Source organism: Ammospiza nelsoni, chromosome 5 (assembly GCF_027579445.1).
Source record: "Ammospiza nelsoni isolate bAmmNel1 chromosome 5, bAmmNel1.pri, whole genome shotgun sequence".
Lineage (NCBI taxonomy): Eukaryota > Metazoa > Chordata > Aves > Passeriformes > Passerellidae > Ammospiza > Ammospiza nelsoni.
The window spans coordinates 16,297,982-16,316,716 of NC_080637.1; positions in this window are offsets into that span (position 1 = coordinate 16,297,982).

The following is an 18,735-nucleotide window of genomic DNA, read 5'->3' on the forward strand; positions in this document are numbered from 1 at the left end:
TGAAGTCTGGGAGCTCTGGAGCTGCTACATTGTGAGGCAGCACAATGGTGGGTGAGTACTTGGGCACTGGTCTTTGCATCTGGGCTTCTCCTAATAAACAAAAGCAATCAATTAAAACTGCAGCAAAGGCATGTAAAACCTCCTGAAGCAAGCTAACAGGTGAAGAAATGCAACCAGATACCAGTAAGGCCCCAGATAAATTAAAATCTGAAAACTGTTTCCCCAGTGGGATAATTCTGAGGACTGCTGTTTGGAAATTCAATGGCCTGGAAAACGGGGTCAATAAGGCAACATAGGACAACTAACATAGCTGAAAGGGGGAGCATTTGATGGAAATAATTTAATCATCAAACTAATTCCTTATCTGTTAAGTAGGGAATGCTGGGCTGGGAATGCAGTGGAGCATGCTAAGTCTAAACAGCTGAAGTCCTAACAATGTAGTTAGCTGCTCTTTGATGTAGCAACAAACACCCTTTGGGATAGAACAACTCTTGTGCTGCTATTCTACAAAAAGTATTAAAGCACCTAGAGCCAGTAACAAGACCTGTTTAGTTGTTGTTGAGACCAGGGTTAATCTACATGCACAAAACGCTACCTTCATATTTTATTTCTTATTATATTTTTCTTTCTTACCAAGTCACCCTGGGTGCTGTGTACTTGACACCAGGTCTGCCACAATGACTCTGGTCTGACAGCTGGTGGCAGGCCCTTTGTGAAGTCCTGCACCATTTCCACTGAGCTCCACTGCCCAACATGGGACATGCTTTAAGGTAAGTTCAGGACTCAGATGAAATGTCATCCCTTGCAAAAATTCCTCCAGTGTAACTTGTCACCAAGTTTTCTATTGCAGTTTATCCTGGCTAGAAAGTGGTATCAGAGTTTGCTGCCTCCTACCATCATCAATGTGTGACATAATGTATGTAATTCAGACCAGCTCTTCCAGAAAATCAGCAACCATTGCTGTATGAAGTGGTCAAATATAGTCTGCCTTAAGAGAAGACTCAAAGAAATAATACAGCATCTAGCACAATAAAAGACAGTAAGACAATAAAACAGCAGAAATCTATGTTGGTGATTGACTGTCTGTAGGCAGACAATCTAATGTTACCTGAGATTGTTTGAGCCACAGACCTTTCTAGTGTCAGTTCTGTGCTTTTACATGTTTTCCATAGATATGTTTTCAAAAGATTCACTTTGAATTTGTATATAGCACTTAATCTTTCAGAAATATGCAGTTAAAATTGAGTTAGGAAGTAGAGCTGCATCTGTCCCTCCCAGATAAGGGACAGGAGTATTCATCCTTTTGTTTGTGGTAGAGAAGGGCTGGAGACCAGCCAGTGTTAAGCTATATCAACGTTGTAAGGTAGACTCTGAGGGTACCAAGCAGTATCACAAGTGTGGACAAAGTAGGTTAGCAAAATGACTTGCCATGGATTAATCCAAGGAATTTCAGAAAGGAGGAAATGAAACCATCAAATACGCAGCTAATCAGGCTCATGAGATATAAGGAGACCAAGGAATCAAGAATAAATAGTCCATAAATAATAAGATGCCATGCTTCAGGGATAAGAATGTTGCTGATTTAATATGATGTGATTTAACTGCCTGTGTTTTCTGTTAACAGACCCTTTCCAGCACAGTCTGATCATCATTTAGCTTTTCATGTTCTTTGCCAAATGATGCAAATACTCTGCATATGGAGAAATACACTGGAATGTGTAATACAAGAAGAAAGAGCTATACCAAAAGGTAAGCTCAATAACAAAAAAGCAAGATATAATCAAAGTTCCAGAGTTTTTTCCCTTTGCCTTATTAATATATTTTCTCAGCTTTGATGTAGCAAATCACCTTCAAACACAGGATGAATCTTGAAAGCTGTGCCTCTGTCAGACCTGATGCTGTTCACTAATTATTCCTGCTACTGTCTATTGGAGAGTACTCTCATTAAACCTACAAGCCCTCTTTCAATCAGGAAAGCAACCTGGGGTAGAGGAACCACAAAACATCTTAGTTTGTAAGAGAAGTTGTGTCTCTCTATCAGCCAAAGAGGCAGAATTTTATCTATGGGGTTGCAAAGAAGCTTGTGATATTTTCTGAGAGGCATCAGGGTGTGCTCCCTCAGCAGCTCAAGGCAATCTAGGACTGGGTAACTGTAACCTGCATATTCCCTGTGGACCAAAGCTGCACGCCTCTATCCCCACTCTTGCATTAGCCTTGGCATCTCTGATTTCATGTGGATCCCATCCAGGGAACTTACCCTGCTGAAAGCTAATTATTACATTTCATAAGCTTTCAGTTTTTCCAGCCCTGTGAACCACCTCACTATGTACTCCAATAAGTGCTTGTGCTAAAGTCTCAGGGAAGGGCATAAAAAGCTGGAAATGGGCAGGACAGTGGGACCAGGGCTTGATCTAGATTAGCTTAAAACACATACTGAGATGCTTTTCCTGAGGGCTCTAACTGGGGCAGGCCACAAAAGTTTGATCTTCTGCCAGCTGCTAGCTAACCTATGCTCACATTTTGATACTGTGTTCAGACCTTTCTTTTCCCTCTACTGATTTGAGTACACAGCTTAACGAAAAGAATTATTCTAGTCAGGTTTGTGTATTATTTTGGTGTTTGCCACTGGTCAGAAGAGAAGAAAAGCAGTGCTGCTGTTGGACTTATGGAAAGAGCACATCTGGTATGTGAGCAATGATGGGCTTCCCTTTCCATGCAACAAAGATGGTCAATATTCCCAACATTTATTGCTCAAACTCTAATTTACAGAGAAAAATCTTCTCTCTAAGAAAAGAATCAGTTTTGCATGAGAGTACAGCAGAGAATATGTACAGGGTGCTTTAAGGATGCTCATCTCCCTTCAGCCCTGCTCTTCCTGGTCATTAGTCATCTTCTGACAGCAGCCTGCCCTCCTCCTTCCCCTGCCCCACACCATTCCTTTACTGTGCTTCCCTCTGTTTCCTGCTTTTTGTCACTTTGCTTTTCCAGCTGGGCCAATGTTTGCGTCCTTTTTGTTTTCACTTATATGTAAATGTTTTTTGTCTTTAGACCTTCAAGAGTGTTCTAAACATTTTTTTTAAGCCCTGGCTTGTGTGCTCATTTAATCAGAATCTCTTACATGAAATGTTCCCCAGAAATTGGTCATCTCTCTTTGGTTTGCATATCTTGCATTAAAAATCTTAAAAATTTACACTATAATTCTTAATCCTTGCTTCCTAAGCTAGTGGATAAATCCTGACACAGAGATGGACTCTGTTATATGACAGCAAATGCATTATGTATAATTACAAAGCACACGAGCTGTTATTCAGTGTTGTTAGCTTGGCTTCACTGGAACTCTGGAACACATCTGTACACAATTTATAGTTGCTTATAGCATATGCTAGCACACAGTGTGTGAACAGCTAGAATTTAAACTCAGATCCTGCATGAGGCTCTTTAGGAACCACAGCTGCTGCCAGTATTGCTCGGTCTTGGAAAAGAGGAGCAGTGGAATTCTACTCAAGGCAAAATGGAGACGAGGCATGAATACCAAGGCCCTAGGAGGGGGCAGAGGTTTGGCTGACTCTGGAGTAACTTTCTTCAAATAGGGATATGGAGAACTGTGGGTAGATTTTAGGAGTTCTTTTCTGAACATTCAGATTTTTTTTTAAAGATTAATGATTTCTGACAAAACAGGAAATAAACTTTTAGAATGCAAGAGAAGTTAGTAAGTTAAAATTGCAGTGCCTATATTGGACTGACATGGAGCCTCTCAGAATGTGTTTAGGTTTCTTAAATTAACATTAAACAGCTGTTGAGATCTTGTCTTTAATAATGCACAATGTTATTACTCTGAAGAGTACTAGCACTGGCATCTCCAAGCTCATATTAGAAGGAAAGCAGACTTCTTTAATTGTATTATTCACTATTTTATATGTCAGCACTGCCACTTCAGCTTTCCGGCTCCAAAGAGGGACTACATTTACTGCTGTATCTTACAGTCTGCAGTAAAAACTTTCAGGCAACAGAGAATGCTATTTAAAAAGTAACATTTCAGCTTTTCTGAATTTCATGGATTAAAGTACATTATTTCATCTCAACAGACCGTAAATATAATTTTTCAGTGGCAAACAATGTAGGTGTTACTGTACCTTGTGAAAACCAAACACTGTAATTTTCCAGCCTGGATGACTGAAAGTTTTTCTTCCCTCAACTGCTTCAGACAGCTTGGCTGCAGATTTGCTGCCTTGTGTGCCTTGAGTCAGCTGCATCTCTTGCAGTCTGACAGGTGCTTCCAGGGAAACCCAGCCTGTGAGTGTCTGCTTTCAGAGTCCAGAAAATTTAACTGCCATCCTGCTATCCAGCTGATTATCTTCCAAGTGAACCTTTAAAGTCAAGCTTGTAGGAGAAAGGATGATGTGAGGATCCCAAATTCATTCCCTTCTCAGACCTGGTTACCATTCTATCTAAACTGACAGATGGTAATACACTGCATGTATCTGTCCAGTTGTGGCATCCTATTAAACATGAGTAACAAGGTGGATGTAAATGCAGAACTAAAATTTTACATGTGAAAAAGTTTATTCCTACCCTTGCATAACATCCCTGCAAAAGTAATTATGATAAGCTCTGTAATTATGAATACTCTGCTAAGGTTTATTCTGGGCATGGTTGCTTCTGGTCAGCAGTGACCAGTTGAGAGTGGAATTGCCTGTGCAAAGTAGGTGTAACAGGCAAAGACTTTATGTGAGGGAGGTAGAGATGTTTCTGCTCGAGTTAATAAACAAAAAAGCAGGGAGAGTTCAGAATTTGACTATGCCCAGGTGTGGAGCTGGGTTGTGAAAGAAACTAGGATGCCCTCCAACCCCATCCTCTTCTAGGAGTACAAATGGAGGACACCAGGTTGGATGGAAGTGTCCTCAACAGAAGGGCTGGCAGTGGCTGGCCCCTCCTCAGCTGGCCCATGCCAACGGAGCGGTCACGTGTGAGGCACGCTTCGCTTCCCTTCATTTCTGTCCAACTGTTTCCACAGACAGCAGAGCTGCTCTCCTTGAACTGGGTATACAGATTTGCTTTTGGCTTTTGCTACCCTTTCCTAGGGGCAGTTTCAGAGTAACTGGCAAAATTGCAAGGCTCCATAATTTTTCAGTGTTTATCCTGAGGACAGGAGATTGGGTTTCACTCAGCCAACCTGAACTCCTAGAGAAAGAATGGCTCAGTGGCCAGCCGGAGTCAGGGAGTGTCTGGCATGCAGCTGGAAAGGGGGAGGATGAGGGAACGGGCAGTGTCAGTGCCACAGGAGCTGGCATTGCACTGGGCTGACAGACTGTCCTGGGTGGCCCAGGTGAGCCCTGACACCAGAGCTGCTCCTCCAGGGATCCCCTTTATTCCCCCTTTACTCCCCAGGCTGTAAGGCCCCAATGGACTGTGGGGACTGATGGCTGGGGTACAAGGATCTGTCCTGCTGGGGGCTGAGGACAAGCCCTTGAAAAGCACAGATATTCCAGCTGAATCCTGTCCGACAAGAGTCTGTGGGGTCCTTCCTTCTGCTTAGTGGAAAGAATCATTATATTGACTTTTCTCCACAAAGAATTTTGCTTTCATTTTCAGACTGTTTTGTGACACAAACTTTGTGAATCAAAATATTATCAACAGGCTACATAGAGTGCCAAAGTTATGCTCAGCCATTGATCTACTGTCCAATGTCATTATGGTCAGAGTGGATTGGTATGACTATCTGATTTAAACAGCTGCTTCTAGCCTTGCCTCAAAGGTTCTACAACCTCCCTCCCCAGCTTCTGTTCCAGTCAGAAGTTGAAATTCAAATACTTTGAGTCATGGAAAGTGATATTTTTCTTTATGTCTTTTCCAAGGCTCTAACAATCAGAAATGTGATTTAAAAATTTTATGGCCCTGTTTGTCATGCATCAAGATGAACTTAGCCCATGGATCTCAGCATTGTGAAGTGAATTCAGTTTTATAGCTGGCGTGTCTGAGAAAGAGCAATTTGGGTCATTTTGTTGGTAGTTATAGAAATCACTGAAATAGGGACCTCTTTTGTTAATGCACTGACCATTGCAAAATGCAATTATGTATTTTTATTCCCTACACTTTAGGAAGTGGAACCACTGGTTAGTGATGATTGTCATCAATGAGTGCCCCAGAATTCATATGTTAAACAAAGTGCCACTCATGGAAGGACAAAAGTAGAAACCTCCAGCTTCACAAAATCTCCCCCTACTTTTTCCAGCTGTGCTGAAAAACCTTTTCCAATTTAAACTAGCACTTGAACTAGTGTTCACCACCAGCGGAGAAGGACTCATTTGGCGGTAACACAACTCTTTCTAAAAGATTTTCTAGCTTAATTTTGACAAGTGCCATGCTTTTCTGGTTTCTCCTGATGATAATGTGGGCTGCATTTTTTTCTGACACTGAGAGAACCAAAATGTCCTGAATGAAAGCACCTGTGTTGAATGACAGAATTACATCCAAATCCCATCAAAATCAGTGGCAGCCTTTCCACAGAGCTCCAAGAGAGTTGGACTGGATGTGTTAGTGATCATATTTTATCTTCTCTCTATGGGTCCTTAGAGTACATATGTTTATTCATAGCCAAACTGATTACAGGTCAAGATGACTCCACATAAACCTTGACCCTGCATCTGAAAGGAATTAGTTTCTCCTTGGATAGTACTTAAGGTGAATTACAGGCTTTCTTCCTTTAGAATGGACTTGCTTATCTTTAGAAAAAAAAGTTTCTTTTTTTTCTTATCTGACTATAGGACTTGCTTGTATCTCTTTCTTGAACTGTTGCAATAAATCTTAGCAGGATTATCAGAGTTTTACAGGCTTTTGGAAGCTTTGGATTTGCCTTCATGCTGTTAGGCAGCGCAGGCATGAGAGGATGAATCTGCATCACAACTAAACACCTGCCACTTCAAATCCTGCAGTGACAATCAGAGTGTCCCAGTAGGATCACCCAATTACTGCAGCCTACAGCACACACGGTTTTTCCTGCAGCCACAAAAAATGAGTTCATGTTTTGTCATAGGCTTACTGCACCATGCTATGGTGGAGACAAATATGAGAAGGCTGGAGCCTATGACAGAATGAAAATGAATTTTCTCTGAAATTAGGTAGTACTATGATAGGAAGGAAAAACATAACTTCTTCTCCTAGAAAGTGGATTATGTATTCTTCCATTTGAGTAGAAATCCCTTTAACAGATGATATATAAGAGAAGGGCTGTATTATTGCAGACATAAACACTTTTAATGGTAAAGACCAGGTAAAACAATAGTTTAGTAGAAAGATATTATCAAGGAGCTGCAAATAGCAGTCATGCTCCAAAGGAACTACTGATTTTGCTGTCCTGAAGGAGAATAGGTGGAGGAGTGCTGGGAGTCTGTAGTGAAGAAAAATGAAATGTCATCTGCACCTCTGCATTACTTTGCAGATCTATAACTACGTGACAAGGAAGCACAGATGCAACAATTCAGTGACAATTTGGGCTTTTATTTGTTTTGATAAATTTGTGCTCTTTTTTTAATAAAAAGCTCTTATACATTTTGAGGGATTTGTGAAAAGGTTCAATTATGTAAGAAAATCATCCCACAGCAAGGCTCCAATTTCACGCAAATGTTCACAAGATAAAAAAAGCTAAGTAAGTCTTTTAATTTTAAAGCTATTTGATTTATAATTGTAGCTTGATACATGTTATAAAAACAGTCTTAGAAAAATATGTTATACCAGGAACTAAGAATATCCTAATACTTAGTACTAGCAACCAAGCAAAAACAGCTTGTTTTTCAAAAGTGTGTCTAATTATCGCCAGGCAGTAGATAATTACAGATTCTTGAAATCAAGACTCAAAGAATTTGACCAGAATTCAGTAATTCAGAATGATTACTGACTGCAGCATCATATCCCAATGAAAATAACTTGAGAACATCACCTGAAAACTCCCTGAGTTTAGGTACCCAGTGAATGGCTTCATGCAGCTTCATGGTTTAAATGTGATGGTATCCACCAACTCTTCTGTGGTTCCTAGCAATGCACAGTTTGCTTTTTGCAGGATCTAGCATTCAGAGACAAAGCTCTGACCCAGTTAAATGTTTCTGGGAGAAGACTGAACTGTAAAAATTACTAGATTAGTGAATTTAAAAGATGTCAAATAAAAGCAGAATTCAGGGAGCAGATAAAAAGTGACAAGGATGAGGGAGAATGGAGGGAAGCAAGACAGGTGAGTGAAAATCTCTCTTTAGGAAAGCTGTGTTCAACCCCACAGCTTCAGATATTGACTGGAAGGGGGACATGGACCCAAGTGCATTTAACAGCCTTTCACAAGGGTAGGTAGTGATAGGACAAGGGGGAATGGCCTTAAACTGAAAGAGGGCAGGTTTAGATTGGATATTAGGAGGAAATTTACTGTGAGGGTGGTGAGGCCTCGGAACAGGTTGCCCAGAGAGGTTGAGGATGCCCCATCCCTGTTGGTGTTCAAGATTGGATGGAGCTCTGAGTAATTTGGTTTAGTGGCGGGGGGGTGGAACTGGAAGGTTTTTATGTTCCTTTCAACCCAAACCATTTTATGATTCTCTGACTCTTGAGATAAAAAGCGTGAAGTAACAACTGCAAGTTTCACCTACGTTTTTGACTGACTCCCTAATTTAATTTTTTTTAATTAACCTTTCTTTTCTCTCTGCAGTCTCAAATTCCTGTGTGCAAATGCTACATCATAGAAAAAACTTTGGAGCAACAGTTTCTATAAGTTAGGAAACAATAAAGGTTCTTGCACGTGAACCAAAGGTTTCCCAAGTCCATCAGTATAGTGCTGGCATCCTAATTTGTACCATTGGGGCATCCTCCAGCAGCTTGTTGTAGCATCTGAACAGAGTGGGAAAGAGGACAGATTTACGAGCTCTCCAGAAGCAAGGTCTCTGGGACCAAGACAACAAAAGTGGCTTTTCAGGTTGCATGATTTCATGCTGATTTTCTCTTGTGATGCAAATCTTTCCACACACTGCCTGAAGCTGATCTCACAAATGCAATTGCCTGTTGCTCATGATCCAAACCATTTGTGCAGTAGGATCAAGGTAAATGAGTGGTGGTAGTTGTCATTTTTAAAATTACTTTTGTTTATAAAAACACAGTCATTTGACTGGTCTGGTTTAGAACATATTTCCAACAGATGCTTGCACAACTGGGTGCAAAAAATTGCAGTGAGGGACGATGGACAGAATGGGAACTTCTTATATTGCCTTTGTTGTAGAGAACTGGTGTCTAGGTACTGCCTAAGACTGGATGAACCAGGTGACTGATCACAGCAATATCATTTCAGGTTTCTTCCTTTTCTACTTTGGGATCAAAAAGTTGCAAATTAAGATGCCAGGTCTATATACACATTTCCATGCAAAGAGAGAATTTTCCATCAATGTTGCTGCCATGGCCCCTGCTATGGGCACTAGATATTAAGAAGGGGCATTAGGTTAGAAGTGACCTTTGAGGTATACTCTGTGCAGGTCTTTAAACCCTAGAGGAGTTTAATTGGCTGCAGCTGAAGAGGCTGCTCTGAGGGTTGTTCTTTTCTCTCTGGTGCATGTCCTGGCAGTGCACTGGAAGAGTGATGACCCTGGATGCTGGGGGTGGGCTGTGAGCTTCCTGGAGGAACGCTGCTGGCCAGGACAGGCCCAGCAGCCGGGCTGGTTTGAGCACAGCAGCCTCACCACCGCCCCGTGTCAGCTGCACAGTGGGGCGTGCTGGGGAGGAGGTGTTGTTTAGGATGCCAGGCACAAAGAGCACTGTTATTTATCCTGTCTTCAAAAATACACAGTAATTGAAAATGCTTCTGCAAAAATCTGTCACAAGCATGTTATGGCTGGCTCACTATCTTGGTCTCAATGGAGTTACATTAGCACCTTGTTAAATACTGCATTGATTTTAGAATTGCTGTAATGGCCTATAAGTATTGTAGGGTTCTGAGTGTCTGTATTGATCTCAGTGGCTGGTCTTGCACTGAGCCTAGATGTTACACAGCAGGGCTTCTTTGGAAGTTGTACTGCAGGATATTTGAAAACACAGGTGCAGAACTGTGCCCTTTGCTTGCTGAGCATGACTTTAGGCATCAATTTGCAACAGAAGTCTGAGACTCTGAGTCATACAAGATGCCATTTTTCTCTTTCTTTAATAAGATTTCTATTATTCTGACAGCCTTTATAACATTTTGTCTACTGTTAATACCTAGAGAGATATTCACTTGAAGAACTGTTTTATTTTATTAATTACAATTTATTCATTTTCTTTAGAAGACAAAAGTCAACAAAATGATAAAACAAGATCTTGTCTCTCCCCTTTCTTTGTCAGGACTTTCAATTTCACTTCAATGAAATACAGCTGAATGCAGCAATCATTTGATGGCTGATGCTTTTATTGTTTGGGGAAGTAACTACCAGTGAGTTACAGGGAGCCCAAAAGCTAAACTGATTCCTTTATGTGTGCACTCTGTGAAGACACTCTAAATGCTCTCAACTATGCACCACGGGTGCCTTAGTGTGCCTCAATAGGAAACACACATTTCAAAATGACCTTGGCTATCCAGCAGCCACATCCCATGGCACTGGTTCCCTGAGTAACAAGTTGACTGCCTTCAAATGCAGAGGCATGGGAGAAAGTATTGCAAGGAATAAATTTCCTATATATTTTTCCATGGTTTGGGCTCTTAGGTGCTGATGTCTAAGAAAGAGGTTTCTTTTTTTTGTCTGAGAGGAGCACTGGGCTCAGATCTTTAGACTTCTAAGGTGATTTGGTGTTTTCAGTCCTTGAGTAAATGATCTCTCTTTCAGTGAATAACCAGAGTTAAACAGCAAAAATTAGTTTATGGTTTCTGAGAGAGAGAGAATAAATATGAGGTATTCTTTTGGAGGTATGGATGTGTCTCTATTTAGCCACAAATGACAGCTGAGGAGGTGTTTCTCAGGTCCCTGCAGAACCTGTTCTGTCCCAGTCACTCTCAAGCACATCCATCTGAAGCGCCAGCAGGGCTCGCTGGCACAGGCAGCACACTCGGATTGCTGGTTATCACTGAGCACCAGGTAGCAGATATGGACAGCAAGGGAATGACTAAAAGACACTCCTTGAATATTCCAGAACTTATTTACTGCCAAAGACAGAGGGAGCACTGTAAAGTTAAGATTGGGAAATAATTGTGTGACACAGAGGCACAAATGTTAGTGGTATTTAGCAGCTCCTGAGAAAACAAAACAAACAAAAAAAACCCATAAAGAACTACAGAGACTTCTGTAAGGAAAACCACTGACATGGGGGTAAGATGATGAATAAAATGTGTGTGTGTATTTCTGGTCAGTCCTGGTCAAGAAAGGGGATTTCTGTGTTCACTAGCTGCAGGAAAAGGTAGGGTGGAGGAGTGGCAAGTTTGCTTTAGAAGCAGAAGTTCAGCTTCAATCTAAGAGAAGGGAAGCTGAGAAGGGGCTTTGTCTCTCTAACTTCATCAAATACATGTGAACAGTCAGCAAACACTGAACAAACAACGAACACTGAAAAAAATTTAACTAGCTGTCAAAAAAAAAATTCAAATATGATTAGAGGCTGGAAAATAAACTTAATAATACCAAGTTTAAAGACCTTGCTATGGTTTGGTTTATCAAAAAGGAAAGAGAGATGATTTACTCTAATATATAAGTACTTCCCAGGAAAAATATATTTGATATCTAGGAGTCATAGAATCATTAAGGTTGGAAAAGACCTCTGAGATCATTGAGTCCAACGTTTGAAACATCACCACCTCGTCAGCTAGACCATGGCACTACGTGCCATGTCCAGTCATTTCATGAACACCTCCAGTCTCACTCCAGCACCTGGATATCTTTCTTTCATAGTGAGGGACTCAAAACTGAGTACAGGGTTTGAGGTGTGGTCTCACCAATGCCAAGTACCAAGGGACAATCACTTCCTGCTGCTCACACGGGTTCTGATGCAAGCCAGGATTCCTTCTTGCCCACCAGAGCACACACAGGCTCAGTACCCCCAAGTCCAGCACCCCCGGATCCTGTTCTGCCAAGCAGCCACTCTGTCCTGTAGCACTGCATGGGATGGTTGTGAGAGAGCTCTCTCAAACAGAACAGGAACATTCTGAGCAACCACTGCCATGAGCAAAGCTCTTGTCCTGTTTCAGAGAGGAAACAGAGCTCAGGTCCTCCACATAAGGATTAACTGTTACAGCAAACTGAGAGTGCAGAATGCTTCAGCTCCTAGTGCTTATCTAGAACACAGTTTTAGCCAAAAACAGTTACTGCTCCATGCAAATGTGTGTTAGGTGAACTTTCACAGACTGAAAGAGGTAAGGTCTGTCGTGACTTTGACGTGTAAGAACATATCCTACAGCAGAACACAGAACATATAGTCTGCAGAAAATAAAACTGCTAAAACCTCAAAGATGGACAAGCAAGCACATGGATTTTCTCCTCACTTTCTGAATAAGTTTGGTTCATTGATTCTGGCTGTTTTGCTTCACTTACAGAGACTCTCCTGTTCTGAACAAAGTCATTGTAAGTCTCTTGCTCCTCTTTTGCTTACAGAATTGTTCATGCCCAGCCTCTCTCTGGCAGCCATTTGGTTCAGTCCCCCTGGTGGCACCAATGGCATTTTAGAGCTTGAAGTCACCTTTGGTTCCTTCACAACGTTGTGCTACTGGAACTTATAATCCCCTTTCTTCCTCACCTCCATTAACCAGCTTTGTGACTAACTTGGCTGTGTCCACAATGGACAGACCTGCCGGCAACTAACTTTGATCTTGGATATCAGACATGCCAAACCTTACAGCTCACTGCATGCAAAACCCTTCCAGACAGAGGGGACATTCCAGTATTTACATTTCATATCTACTCCCACTTTCTAGCCCCAAAGTCAATTATCAACAGCATAACCTTTTCATTTCAGAAATTTAGCAATCAGGAAAACACAAATGCATACAAAATATTTTACAGTAAAGAGAAAAAGAGAAACCAGATCATTATTGCAGAACTTTGATGCAGCTGACTTGTTATTTGAAAATTGATCAACTTGCCAACTAATAACTGATATCTGTTACATGGCACAAGGGATATCTGCTGGGCTGGTTTTTGTGTGGAAAAAACACAGTTAGGGCACAGTTTTGCTCAGAATTCATGTGCAGCTATCCCCTTTGTGCTATGTGGAAAAGAAAACTGGATGCTGCCCTGTTATTCTGACTAAGGGCAGGATTTGACATCCCTGTGGGGTGATGTCAGGTTTGCAGGGAGCTCTGGTTGTAAGCCCTGTGGGCAGAGGCTGCAGCAGCCAGCAGAGCTTTGAGTGAAAAAAGGCAGCTCAGGGGCTCGGGCACTGCTCCTGCTGGGGCTCCACTAGAACACTCCTGAGGAGGCTCTAAGAAGCTCAGGGCACGATGAGAACCATAACTTGTTCTATATCATATTTCTCCCACTCTCCCTGATTTTCCTGTGGCATGTAAACATTTACCTGTCAGCTTCAGAAGCTGAAAATTGAGTGAGATCTCAGTAAATTCTCTCTGCAGCTTCATGAAGCATAGCTGCAGAAATGGGTACTTTTATTCCTTCATTATGAACCTACCTCCATGAGATCACCACAGGCTCTGATTTGCAATTCAATATCTCTTCTGCTAATATGAGATGAACTGAAGTAGCTACAAAGAAACTCAATTAGTATTGCAGCTAATAAAAATGATAGTTGTGATAGAAAAATGATTCATAACTGCAGAATGTGCTTCTGCATGTTTTTCATTACTTAGCCTGCACTAACTCTTGTAATATATTTTCCCTGCACTTTCTGAACCACATGTCTTCCCACTGAGTAGCATCTAAAATTTGTATTTACTCCAGAGTGGTTTTTACTGACACTGTCTTTTGCCAGTATCATCTTCTTCCACTGAAAGTTGTAGTGTAAAAACATGAACTAATATTTTAGGCAAAACTAAATTTTTAGTCATAAAAAACTCCACAGAAGGAACTGCATAACTGTCAAATAAAATTTGCCTATGTACAAATATGCTTCCTTCACTGCTCACCTGGCAAGGGCAGTAGTGAGCTTTTCAGTCATTAGACTTTCACAAACCTCTGGATGTCAGCTGTGGCATATGTAGATTTGCCAGTGTTTTTCTAGTGTTTTATTTTGTAAACAGGTTATAACCCATCTTAGTGCTAGCAAGGGATGCTGAAATACATTAACAAGGGGATTTTTCACAGAAGCATTGATAGCATTCAGTGGCCATGGAGATTCCTGGAGAGGTTAGTGTATAATTGCCACTTGTGACTGTGAAAAGCTGTTCCTCCCCTGATGTCTTTTACAAATAATACTTTACTCTGGTGGTAATTATCTTCCACCTCTGGTGGCAGAAAGAATCATTCTGTGTTTCAAATTGCTTTTAATATTTTTATTTCTGTAATTAAAAAGCCCAATTTATTATACAAGCTTAATAGAAGATAATTGGAAACAAACTCAGTATTTTTAACTATAGAGATGGAAAGGAAAAGCAGATGTGTAATATCAAAAAGACAGACCCTTTTTTCACCTGAATTTTCCAGAAATCTTGTTACTGAACCTAAGTTAAGCCCTACTGAGTTCAGTAAGTTGAGAGCTACAGTTTGGTCTTTCAGAATGGGTTTTTATCTCCAAAATATGTTTCCCCAATAATCATGGTAATACTTTTGCTGACACAAATAGAAGGTCTGATTATTTAAGAGCAATAATATATGCCAGCATGAAAAGGTAACATTTGATGACACAAAATCTCTACTGTGAATCCATAAACATTCTTCTTTTCCTCTATGTTGTAGAAGTGCATACACTTTCAGAAGAGCAAAAAAAGAAAGAATCTGAAAGCTGATTCTGCCCTGGCAGTAATGAGTTAGAACAATCACTGAACACTAGGATGCAATTCTGAAGTAATTTGATTAACAAGTTGCTTATGCATTTTGATTAGTACAAAATAGACTGTAAAAAAAAAAACTGCTTGTGGTACAGTTCATCTCTGGTGTGACTCCACTGATCAGGGCCCAGTGGGAGTGATAAAAAAGAAAAATATAAGAGATCCATTCTTCCATTAATAATTTATATTCTTTTCTTTGTAAGTGACCTACTAAATGGAAATATGAGAATCATCTGGAAATGTCTCAACTATAAAACTAGGTGCAAGTGTCTTTCTATATCTCACTCTTAAGATTTTCAGTCACTCAACAAAAGAAGGTTTTTCTAGTTTGGGGGGGGTACATGGCCAGGCATTAGAGGAAAACAGAGACATAAGGCAGCAGCTGTAGAAACAGCATGATCTTTTCCTTAGTCCTGTGTGACAAATCTCAGCCCATCTGAAGCAAGTTATGATTATGGTGTGGAAATATGAAGATATTCTTAAAAGGTACATATTTTTACTGATCACATGAATTCCAGTAATATTTTAATAGCCACCAAATTATAGTCTCTATAGTAAAACTTCTCATTTCAGCACAACGTGGAGATACTAACATAAATGTTTAAATGATGGGATTAAAAGATCATCTCCACACACATGTAAAGAACACAGGGGCACAAGGGAAGGCAAGAGGGTCAGCTCCAGTATCCCAGTCAGGCAGAGAGCTCCCACTCTGGGACGGGCACTGGAGAGTCCAGAGACTGAGTTGGCTACTGGAGGGACTGGAAGCCTGGTGTAAATGGTCTCTGGAGCCCCATGGATTCCCAGTAGGCAGATGGACCTTCAGGTCTGTCCTAGGTTGACTATATGATGCTTTTAGCCCCAATCATCTTGTTCTATTTATTATGAATAATAAATGTTGCACCTTTAGGACTTGTTCCAGAGAGTGAAGCAGGGAGAGAAGAAGCTGCAGGTTTTTTTCAGACACTGCACTCACTCCTCCACATTCCTGCTCCTGGACTGTGTTGTCTGCGGATGCACAGACAGCGGGACAGAGCTCGCCTTTGCTTTTAGTTAGTTTTAGCTAGCTGAGGCAAAGAAGTTCCCTGGACTGTGGTTTTTTCCCTTTTCTTTGGACCAGTTTAAACCTGCTCTGGACTGAACACCCAGGGGAGCACCGACAGCTGCAGCTGTGGCCCACCAGGCCGGGCCTGGGCCGCGGCATTTCCAGCACTGAGGGACTGATCAGAGACTGAGTGAGCTGCTGCTTGAACCCGGGGAGGGGACTTTCTGAATTTGTCATCTCTTTTGGAGCAGCAAGGGGTTTTATCGTTTAATATTGTTTAGGTTTTATTGTTTAATAAACAGGTTTCATCTACTTTTCTCCAAGGAGGTATTTCCTCCTGGACTGGTTGGGGAGAGGGGCCGATTGAATCTGCTTTTCTACCAGAGCCCCTTTAGGGGTTCTCTCCCAAATTTGCCCTGAACCAGGACAAGGTCCCTTTGGAGTGGCCTCGAACAAGGAGCAGTGGCAGCCTTTCCTCTGCCAGGCTACTGGATTTGTCAACACTTAGCAAAGTTCAATCTTCATTCCTGGCAGTTTCACAAAGGAAACCATCTGAGGAGAGGAAGCACAACATCAGTGCAATCCCAACCCGTTAGAAAGCTGAGCAGCACTAAAACTCCTCCTGTGGTGGGCAGTATTCAGGAGAAGACAGAGCTGCTTTGTGATGGCAGGAGAGAAGCGCCACACAGCCACTGGGGAAGGCTGCCAAGCCTGTCCATGTTCCTCTGGACATGAGAAGGGCTGACAGAGCCAGCCTGGGGTGTCCCAGCCCTGCAGCAGCATCGCCTGCACACAGGGGAAGGCCCATGGCATCCTCCTCTCCTGAGCTTTCAGAGGGGCCAGCAAGAAGGTGCTGGAGCTAGCATAGTGTTTCAAACACACTGCAAACTCCAAAGCCTGGCTCTCTCCAGAGGACCCCATCTGTTTCTAAGTCCTGCTGATCCCTGAACTGAGGCTGTAAGGGAAGAAGGAATTCCTTGTACAGGCTGGCTGGTCTGTATTTACATAATTTTGTTTTCAAAGTAGGTTGGCAAAGCATTCCCAAATGGGTCTCTACCATGGACAACTGAGTTCTCCTTTGTGTTTCTGAGGTTGGGTGCTGAGGAAGGTACCTGGGGCAGTACCTGGGAGATGTGCCAGGCAGGTGCTGCCAGGCAGGTGCCCCCACACTGTGCCTTGCTGTGCTGTGGGTGTTGCCAGCCCAGGAAAAGCTGGGCATGAGGGCAAGGGAATGCCTGGAGAGACTGAGTGCCCTTCTCTCCATAGCTGCTCCTGGTGAGGCTGAGCTGTCCCCTGAGGCACAGAGGAAGGATTTGTGGGGATGTCATGGGGAAAGAGGACAGGGGAGCAGATTTCTCACATGCTGTGCTGTGCTGCTCTGCTGTGTGACCCCAAAGTGTGTGTCTCCTGTCTTGCTTTACAAATTAAAGTGTGCACTGTTCTCCTCCACAGCTGGCTTCATGCTAACAGGTATTTTTACTGAGATTGAAGGCAGCACTTATTTGCAGAATAATCATTTTTGGCTCTGTTTGAAGTGTTCCCTTTTTTTCCCCTTTCAATGATATTTTCTGCTTTGCTGGAAGCATTTCTTAACAAGCTTCTTCAGCTTGCCTTGCAATCTCTGCAGCCAGGCAGGTGCTGGGCCACCAGGGCTGTTTCATTGAACATCACAGCTCTTTCCAAGGGATTGTTGCTGTCCTCGGGCCCATGGATGTCTCAGCATCTGTTTAGCTTTAAACCTGTGAGCCTGCTCACACCACATGTGTTTGGAGCATGTCCAGAAAGTCCACAAAAGAGATTTTTCAGGTCCTTATCTCTCCTAACTCAGTTGTGAGCTCTGTGCCCAAGCTCTCAGTTGAATTTTAGGAAACTTTTAAAGCAGCTCACAGTCACTGTTGTTGCTGCTTGGGACTCAGCCCTGGAGGGAGCCAATGCAGGCTCTTGCAATACTGAAGTTGCTCCTTATTTTTTCTGGAGTCAGATGATCAAGTCAAGCTTCTAACTTCCTGATATCCCCAAATGTTGGGATATTTCCCTGATGGAAACCTGAGTAACTTCAGGGTAACACAGAGCAACTGTGAGTGGCTGTAGTGGTCAGATCACTTGGGAGTTTCAGGCACTAATGAGAGTAATAATCCAGCCCCCTTAACTAATCTGTGTTTTATTATTATTTAAATTATTTAAATCTGCAAAACATGTCTCACCTTCCATTCCTTTTAGAAGTCTATAAAGGATTAAAAATAATGCCAGCCAAACTTGCTCTGAAGCAATCCTTTTCCAGAATATTTTTTAATCTAAATGTCTTATTGAATTTCCAGTTGTTTTGAAGGTGCTATAAAACTGAACACATACTTCTGAAGATTAGGTTCAGTATTTGGTACTTATTCTCTACAAGACAGTGGCTTTTTAAAAACAGAGAGAGGATTAGTGGGTTTTTTGGTATGGTTTGCTTTTATATTTTGCATTTTCAGTAGTAGAAAATACTTTAGAATGTAAATTAATATCTTGACCCTGAGTGAAAATATTAATTCCTCATGAAATTTGCAGAAATGATCTAGATAGGAAAAGCAGCTACATAAGGCAAATGTGCAAAAAAGCCTGGGTTACAGCTTTCTTACTGAAACTCAATCACTCCTTGTCAAGTTTGCATGGGAAAAAGTTGATATTCAAGGGACACTGATTCAAGGGACACTAATCATCTGCTTTTGTAAGCAGAAAATGAGATAGCTTTGTAGGAAAGACACAATTAGTTTGTGTTTAATTTTTTTTAACC